At 46.3% G+C, this 9,925-nt stretch overlaps 1 pseudogene; it reads right to left on the reverse strand.

Annotated features, from left to right (window-relative positions):
* Positions 1–7,949: 7,949 nt before the first annotated feature.
* Positions 7,950–8,305, reverse strand: LOC132526554 (large ribosomal subunit protein eL31-like; annotated as a pseudogene).
* Positions 8,306–9,925: the final 1,620 nt, after the last annotated feature.

The raw sequence follows: 9,925 nt of genomic DNA on the forward strand, positions 1-9,925 counted from the left end.
CGCTCCGCGGTATGTGGGATCTTCCCGGACCGGGGCACGAACCCGTGTCCCCTGCATTGGCAGGCGGACTCTCAACCACCGCGCCACCAGGGAAGCCCTGTGGGAGTGTTTTTGATATTTTCAGAAACAAAAGTCTAGATTGTTTTTTACTCCATTGTCTATCATTCCATTTTTTAAAAGTAATGAAAAATATTAATTTCATTTACTGATATTCTTCTTCTCTTTAAAAATAACTCCTTACATGTTCATTGTAGGAAATTTAGAAACATTTAAATAAACAAAATGAAAATATGCTATAATAATACTTCTATCTTGAGGCAATGTTTTGTTATTTGTTCTTTCAGGCTTTTTTCTAAGCAGATATCAAGATCTCATTATTTTATAATCTGCTTTTTTTTTCATGTAACAACACATGACGTGTGTTAGTTTTCTACTGCTGTGTAATAAAGCACCACAAAGTTCGTGGCTTAAAACAACACACATTATCTCATAGTTTCTGTAAGTCATAAGTTTGGACACAGCTTACCCGGGTTCTCTGTTTCAGGTGTTGGCTGGGGCTGTGGTCCCATCAGAGGCTCAACTGGAGAAACATTCCCTTCTAAGCTCCCTCAGGTTGTTGGCTGATGGTTGTAGGGTCCCCATTTTTTGCTGGTTGTCAGCCAGGTGGCACTTAGCTCCTCGAGAGTCCTGGTAGTCCTTGCCACATGGCCCTTTCACAACATGGAAGCTTCAAAACCAGCACTAGAGAGAGAGTCTCCAACCCTGAGATGGCCTAGACCCTCTTTCGAAGGCTTTCAACTGGTTTGGTCAGGCCCATCCATCCACGATAACTTCCCTTTGGACTACTTCAAAATCAACTGATTTGGGACCTTAATTACATCTGCAAAATCCCTTCACCTTTGTCACATTCTATTGGCTACAAGCAAGTCACAGGACCTAGTCAAGGGGAGCGGATTACACAGAGTGCGAGCATCAGGGGGTAGGAATCATGAGGCCCACCCTAGGGTCTGTCCACCACAATGTGTTTATCTTTCCATGTCATTATGTATTCTACTTCCAAGTAATGTTAACAGCCCCGCCACATTCTATTATATGGAGGTACCATAACTTATTCAACCAATGCTTTATCACCAGACACTTAATAACATAAACATTTAAATTCATTCTTTTTTTTTTTAATAACAAACAATGCTAGAGAGAGCGCCTTTGTACTGATATCATTATAAACAGTAGTATTCTTTCCTCAGAATAAATTCCTCAACATGGAATCGGAGGGTCAAAGAATTCACAAAAGGTTAGGCTTTTGATACCAATGAACTCACCTTCTGTATAGCAGAGGACAGTTCCCATGCTGTAAAGTGAAGCAGCAGTGGTTAGTGGTGGTAATGGCCTGGGTGAGGTACTCATTCTCACTTGAAAGTCAAATAATGCCCATGCTCTGGAAAGTGTGTGCTTGTGGTTGCACGACCTGCCTCGTAGAAGCTGGGGAAGGGTTTGTGTCTACGGTCTCACACATTCACAAGTCTTGATTGTGGGCGAAGCTGAGACTGAGAGCTCTTGGTGGCAACAGCTGCAGCTGCGCCACTGTCCCCAGCACAGTTCACATCTGCCCGAGGCCCCTGGTTTGTCTATATTCACCCAGAACGCATGTGACTTCCAGTGGTGCGAGCTGACCTGGAAGGTGCCCCACCTGTCCCAGAGAGGAGCCCAAATGTAATAACTTCCCAGCAGGCTGGGTCCCCAGATTTTGTGGGGCCTGAAGCTTAAACAATTTGGAGTCCTTCTTTAAGAAAAAAAATCGAATTATGAATACAAAGCTAGGTGCAGAGCTGTTGAGGGGCCCTGGGGTAACGTGTCATTGACTTGGCAGGAAATCCACCTCTGCTGACCACGACTAGGTTTGCCCTGCCTGGAGTCTAGTTTTGTTTATTTCCAAACATCTTAAATGAGACATGTTTCTTTCTTGCCTTTTGTAGGTGTATTAAAATTTAAGAATTGAGCAGGACTTCAATAAAATAGTCATTGGGGGCAAAATTTCTCTAGTTCAACCCTTCTCTACTCAAATCACTCACATGCATGGCAGGAGCACAAAAGTTTTTCAAACCCCACTAGCCTTGTTTGCAGTGCAGAGTCTGGTGTGATGGGGAGGGTGAAGGGGCAGTGGGAGGGGAGAGGGATTCTTCTAGCATTTATTGAGCCTGTACCAATCACTGTTCTAGGTGATTACATTGTCTTATTTCACCCTTTTGCCTGCCATGGTGCAGACACTCCTAGGGGGCTCAGAGCAGCTCCTATTTAAGGGGAAAAGATGCCAGGACACCACAAGTTGAAGTTCAACCATGAAACTGTTAGCAGAGAAATTTTGGCATGAAACCCACTGCACCAGTCAGTCTCCCAACAGGAAACAGATGGCACATTCAAAATAGGATAATTTGAGGAGGGTTTATTTACAAAAAAAAGACATGGGTGTTGGGGAACCACAAGGATAGGGCAGTAACCCAAGTTTAGCAGCAGCCAAGTATTGCCATCGAGACTGGAAGGGAGGTTGGGGGGGAATAGCTGCTGGCGTCCACAGGGAGAGAGATGTGCCTCAGGGCCACGGGGAGAGAAGACGTGGTCATTGGTTGCGGAACACAGCCAGCTCACAGAGAGGAAATAAATAACCTGACCTCAGCTCCTCTCTCTCTCTCTCTCTCTGATCTCCTGTGGGCCTCCACCAGGACACTCAAGACACAGGATGTGGACCACACAGATCAGCCTCCTGGGCCAGAGGCAATGTCAGGGGGTGGGTAGGGGGTTCTGGATGAGCAAACAAAAGGTAAATGTCACAGTCCACCCTTTTGGCCCTTAGCATCCACTCTAGACCTTTGTTCATGGGAAAGGCTTGTCTCTCCAACACAAGGGACTCATAAAGTCCCACCAGCTACTGTATCATCATGGGATGACGCCAGCTAGTCATGCTGTAGCTGAAATCACTGGTGTTCTTCAGATAAGGTAAGAAAAAGAAACAACTGAGGTTCATCAAATGTCCTGCTACCTCCCTATCTCTATAGCTGACCCCAAGGCCAAGGTTAGCTACCTTCTTACACCTTCCATTCTCTGTTTTCCTTAACCTCTGCTGGGTTCTTAGACCCACGCATCTTGCCTACAGGGAAATGGCCCCATATATTGGCCACAAGTTTGAGGCATATACTGTATCTTGCAGGATGGCATCCTACTCTTGGAGGATGCTGTCTCTCAGCAGATAATTCCACCATCTTATCAAGGCAGACCCTTCCAGGGTGCTCAATGAGACCAGGTGCAAATCATGAATCTCACTGTAATCAATAAACAAGGCTGGCAGTCAGTGCAAACCTTCCTGAAAGTCATCAGAACCATGGTCATAAAGCAACACAATTAATCATGTCAAGGAAGAAAAATGCACAACCCAAAAGTTGCAAGATATGTTTTATTCGGGGACCTTATTGAGGGCTATAGCCTTTCAGATAGCTTGGAGGAGCTGCTCCGAAGAGATGAGGGAGATATAGGCATGTTTGCTGAAAAGACAACAACAACAGCATGTAGTTGAATATAAAAATATTACTGTTGGGCTTCCCTGGTGGTGCAGTGGTTGAGAGTCCGCCTGCCGATGCAGGAGACACGGGTTCGTGCCCCGGTCTGAGAAGATCCCACATGCCGCGGAGCGGCTGGGCCCACGAGCCATGGCCACTGAGCCTGCGCGTCCAGAGCCTGTGCTCTGCAACGGGAGAAGCCACAACAGTGAGAGGCCTGCGTACCGCAAATAACAAAACAAAACAAAACCAAAAAAACCCCCCAAAATATTACTGTTAATCACAGAAAACAGCCATCTCAATGATTTTAGTGCTTTTCTCTATATGGGAAGATGCAAGAGTCTGGACTCATGGAAAGTATTCCTTACTTATGCATCTTAACTATCTAAGGTCATGTAGGGTCAGGCCATTCATGTATGGCTCTTCTCTTGCTCTCTGTACATCTCCTGCTCGACCAGTCCCTGCTTCACTCACATGACTATCCAATCCTATTAATTAAGGGCTTAATCAGTAAGTATCTACATGCTTGCCCCCTGCCCCAGCCTCTGGTTTCCCTGGTAACTGACAAGCCAATCTTACGTCAATTCCCCTTATAAATGGTAGCCTCCTTCTCCCCCGAGTGTTGAGGATTACAGCTATGGCCTGCCTCCTGCCTGCCTCCTGCCTGCCTCCTGCCTGCCTCCTGCCTGCCTCCTGCCTGCCTCCTGCCTGCCTCCTGCCTGCCTGCTGTACACAGTAGGGTGTCACTCCAGGACTTTTGCTTCAAACGTGTAAGATCCCTTATCCAATAAACCATTGATGTCTCTGTCGCTGTCTCCGGGTTCTTTCTTCGGTCTCCAGGCTGGGCGACTACAAGGCTTGCAAGCCTGCAGTGTGGAGCCCAACAATTGGCAAGTCAGCCTGGAGGCCGAGGAAACTCCCTTGAGCACTGAGATGTCAGGAAATAGGGACGGGAACGGAAAGTTGCAGGGACAATCCCATCCACTAGTACATGGTGCCCTGTGGCAGCTGACTACCATGGGAGATGTCTTTCTCTTCCATTATATTGACGATATCCTGTTAAGCTCAGAGTCTAGTTTTAAAGTAGCAGCCGCATACTGCTGGTTCATCTGACTGCATGTGGATGGCTGGCAAGGACCCGGATTATCTACAAAATACAAGCATACTCCCAACCCACCACCCCTAAACAATTACAGACACAGGCTTTAGTGATATTAGCTCAGGTACGGGTTTGTAAGTTGGACATGGCCAGTTACCCAGAAGGGTTTGGCTGGGGCCTGTTGCAATGGCAAAATAATAAGAGTACCCTTGGGCTTCTGGTCCCAGCTATGGACGGGGGCAGAGCAATGATACAGTGTGATGGAAAAACAGCTATGGCCGTCTACAATGCAGCACAACAGGTAGAAGATCTTACAAAAGGCCTACTCGAGTCGTCGAGCAATGCCGAAAACCACTATTCTGCTCTGGAATGGCTGTGTGCGACATACAGGACCCCCATGGACATCAATCGCGACAAAGGAATCCACTTTACTGGCCATGAGGTTCAGGAATGGGCTGATATAAATGCCGAACACTGGCTTTTCCACCTGCCCTACAACCCCACTGTTGCCGGGCTAATTGAAAGGACGAATGGACGACTTAGTCAACCACTGAGATGGATACTCTCAACATGTGGACCAGAGGCTAACTCAAGCCCTACAGACTACAACTGGACATCCCAGTGCTTACTCTATGTTAACCTGGAGGCAACTAGTCAGCACAGCCCAGGTTCAGCTGCTGACCACCGAAGGGCTGCTGTCAAACATACATCAGGACAATCACTCCCTTTTGTCCTTGCTACAGGATCTACAAAATGACCCTGGAACTGGCAGGTAAGTCCCTAGGAGTTTGGACTTGCTGCGCTGTGGGGACTAGGGTTAGAAAGGCACTTGCACCTGTCTTCTTCCTGGCCCCACCTAAGGCTACGAAGGTAATTAACCCGGGCCCCCTACGGGAGAAAGGCACCATTACAGTAAGCCTGGGGTCTGTTATAGCACCTCTCCACTTGGCACTGGCCGTGGGGACTGAGGGCGGACAGACGGTGTGGTACTGCAGGCCAGGACGAAAACCACAGGCAGGGATGGTGTTATCTCAGGGTGCTGTTACTGCTTGGATTTTGCTTAATGGTCATGATCGTCCCTGTATTGTGCCTGTTAAACATCTTACATTTTGTCCCTCGTCTGAGCAGAGGGAATCTGTTCATGGACTGGGTGACAGTGGCTTCACTGAGAAATGAGTTCGGTTGCTGGGTCTACAGCAAGATGCCATTGTCATCTGCTTTTGGACTTCCATGAAAAACTAACCCAATAAGTGCCTGGCTTCCCCTTTGTACTCTTTAGCTGCTGGTGTCTGTACTGCCTTTGTGGTATCTGGTTGCAGTGCCCCCTACATACCTGACCCCAGGAATATCACAGGAGAGGGGGAACCAAGATCGTAAGGGTCAGCCAGGGTGTGTAGGGGTGGAATGTACGGTCAGGCCATTCAGGATGGCTGTTCTCTTGCTCTCTGTACATCCCCTGCTCAACCAGGCCCTGCTTCACTCAGGTGACTATCCAATTCTCTTAATCATAGGGCTTAATCAGTAACAACTATCTACATGCTTGCCGCCTGCCCCAGGTGCTGGTTTCCCTGGTAACTGACGAGCCGACATTACGTCAATTCCCCTTATAAATGGTAGCCTCTTTTCCGCCCTCTGCCTGCCGTTCGCGGTGGAGTGTTGCTCAAGGACCTTTTGCTTCAGACGTGTAAGAGCCCCCATCCCATAAACCATTGATGTCTCTGTCATTGTCTCCAGGTTCTTTCTTTGGTCTCGAGGCTGGGCAACTACAAGCCTTGCAGGCCTGTGGGGTGCAGCCCAGCAGGCCAGTATCCTGTCTTTCTCCACCCTGAATTCCCTTCAGGGCACATGGTCAGGCCAGCTACAGTGGCTGATGGCTTGTGGGTGGGCAATGTTCATTGTTTACTGAAACGGCAGGCAAAATATTTTTGTCTGCAGTCATTGTTCCATGGTTTGACCAAGGATCAGTGCCATGCAAAGGACACTAAACACCTCAGGCCGATTCCAGGCCTATTGGAATTGACCTTTACGACACAGGCACAGTCCTCCATTACCAGGTCATGAGGAACTCCCTGAGGCCATAGGTCTATGTAGGCAGCACTTTAAAAGGTTACAGTAACTTAGTAGAGACCCTGTGATCATCTAGCTGTGGGCACAGAACCACATGGTTCAAAACACTGGATGACTTTTCAGGCTCTGTGGCTCATGTGGTAACTGCACCTACCTGTCTCTGAAGGTTAAACACCTGTCCTTTGCCACTCAGTCTCCATTATTTCCACTGAATTTAGGGAACCCAATTCCAACACCCCCACTGTCTTCTCCAGCAGCTGTGATGGAGTTCAAGGATGCTCGTCTCATCTCACCAATTCATTTCTTAATACCTTAGTGAAAGGCGCGTCTTTTAGCCTTCGCAGGTGGTACAGGTAGGGAAGGCTGAGCAGGTTGCATCTAACAGATCCATTCTAATTCATTCATTTCCTGGATCCTTAGGATTCCTTTATTGATGACCTTATTCCCCGGGGAAGACCTGGCATTTCGACCTCATTAATTGTAGGCAGGTGGTTCTCACAATCAACTGAAGGTTTTGTAAAACACAAATTGCTGGGCCCTTGCCCCCTTAGTTTCTGATTCAGGAGGTCTGAGTTGGGGTTTGAGAATCTGCAATTCTAAGAACTTCCAGGGAAGTTCTTAAGAACCCCTGCTGTAGGTCACCAATAAGTCCAGGCTTTAATTAGGCAATTTAACAAACGATCAGTGCTACTCGAGTTTGTTTCAGCCAAAATATTAGGTGACCGCACCCATGTGGTGGAGTTTGACTCGATCAAGCCTTCTATTCCATCCCTTCTAGTCCTACGTGTTGGTAATTCACTCCCATGTGTATCCCCCTAGGTTCTTGCTAATATAGATTAGCAAGATCTTGTAACTCTTTGATGTATATAGGGCTGTTCCTCTCTGAGTGGGTTACCTTAGGGTCTCATCTTGGGCCTGGAGGCGAAGAGAGGTGGTGCCTGAAGAGACAGCTTGTGAGACAATCAGCTATTGCGGATACAGCCATCTTACAGACTTTACACAGAGAAAAGTTTCCTCCTTGGTAGGGGGGATTGAGCAGGGTTGGGAAAGTTGGAGGTGATGTATTGAGGGGAATTTGGAGCCTCAGAGGTTTACTTCAGACACGAAGAAACTTTATTCACCCTACAACATTAGAATCTGCAAATGTCCCCAGCCCAACCTAATTCCAAGAGAGACATTAGTTTCAATAAATGAAACTAATGTTTTTACCATTCTATAATTTTATTGGACAATCAGCGATTAGTTCTCATCCACATTAACTGTAGATTTTTGAAAGTGGTGACAGGTATATAGGTACCAATGTATAGAGCTTGTTTGAATCTTCATTACATTTTCTCGACAACCGCACACGGGTAAGGTATGGGACATTCCTTATTCCTTTGGTCCAGACAGCTTTGAGCCTGACGTCAATGCGTACATGTGGAGTTCCCATCGCCTTCCAGATTTCTTTGAGTGCCGGAGGGGCATCCTTCTTGAAACCCACTCTGTGGACGTGCTTGTGAACGTTGATAGTGTATTCTCTGGTTACCACCTTGTTGATGGCGGACCGGCCCTTCTTCTTCTTGGCACCCTTCTTTGCAGGAGCCATCCTGCCGGGCCATAAAACAAACTTTTTACTTTAGAATAGATGTAGTTAGTTCTTTACCTATGCTGCACGGCATGCAGGATCTTAGTTCCCAGACCAGAGATCGAACCCAGGCCCTCTGCAGTGGAAGCGTGGAGTCCTAACCACTGGACTGCCAGGGAATTCCCTAGAATAGTTTTAGATTTACAGAAAAGTTGCAAAGGTAGTACAAAGAGTTTTCATGCACCCCACACCCAGTTTCCCCTATAATTAATAGCTTATTGTGTTGGCCAAAAAGTTCATTTGGGTTTTTCCCTTGCAGAAAAACCCAATCGAACTTTTTGGCCAACCCAATACATTTGTAACTGATGAACCAACATTGATCATTATTAGTAACTAAAGTCCACCCTTTAGTTACTAAAAGATTTCCTCAGTTTTTCACTTATGCCCTTCTTTGTTCCACGAGCCCACATTGCATTTAGTTGTAACACCTCCTTAGGCTCCTCTTGGCTGTGACAGTTTCTCAGACTTTTCTTGTTTTTGAGGCCCTTGGTAGTTTTGAGGCGTATTGGCCAGACATTTTTAGAATGTCCCTCAATTTGGGGTGTCTGATGTTCTTCTCATGGTTATATTGGAGTTGTGGATTTGGAGGAGGAAGACCACAGAGGTAAAGTGCTGTTCTCATTACATCGTATCAAGGACACATATGTCATCATGGCTTTTTACTGTTGATCCCGACCAGGATCACCCGGCTGAGTCATGTTTGTCAGGTTTCCCTGCCATCAAGCGATTCTTTTCCTCTCCCCTTTCCATAACGTCCTCTTTGGAAAGAATTCACTATGTACAGCCCACACGTAGAAGAGTGGAGAAGGTTCAAGGATTCTAGCCTGGTTTATGTATGCCCAAATGCCCCATCCCATATCTCAGGGGCTCCTCCCTCCCTACCAGTTTTCTGTAACGTGAGAGACCTGGTAGGTTGTGCATTCCAACTGGTGCTGTGGCTCTATAATCCTTACCGTCAGACCCAGGTCTTGGTCTTCAGCTGTTTGTGCCCTATGTCTACATATGACTCCTTCAAAGCTTCCCTTAAGGCCTTCTGGTTCTCTCTGCATGCTCTATTTTTTCTTAAGAGCTTTACTTAGGTATAACTGACCTACAATAAATTGCACATATTTAGGGTGCTTAATTTAATATTTTAACATGTATACACCTGTGAAACCATCATCACAATCAAGATAATGAACACATCTATCACTCCCAGAAGTTTCCTCATGTAACTTTATAACCTTCCCCTCCTTCCCACCTCTTCCCCAATAGGCAACCACTGACCTGCTTCTTGTTCCTGTAAGAGTGCATTTTCCAGAATTTTATTGTTTATTTTATTATTTTTTAAAAATTAAAATATAGTTGATGTACAATATTGTTAGTCTCATGTATACTACATGATTATCTGACATTTGCATACATTAGGAAATGATCACCATTGGAAGTCTAGTAACCATCTGTCCCCATACAATGTAATTACAATATTATTGACCATATTCCTTATGCTGTATATTCCATCCCATGGCTTATTTATTTTATAAGTAAAGATTGGTATCACTTACTTCCCTTCACCTATTTCGCCCTTACCACCTTCCCCTC

The sequence above is a fragment of the Lagenorhynchus albirostris genome, chromosome 9 (assembly GCF_949774975.1).
Source record: "Lagenorhynchus albirostris chromosome 9, mLagAlb1.1, whole genome shotgun sequence".
Taxonomy (NCBI): Eukaryota; Metazoa; Chordata; class Mammalia; order Artiodactyla; family Delphinidae; genus Lagenorhynchus; species Lagenorhynchus albirostris.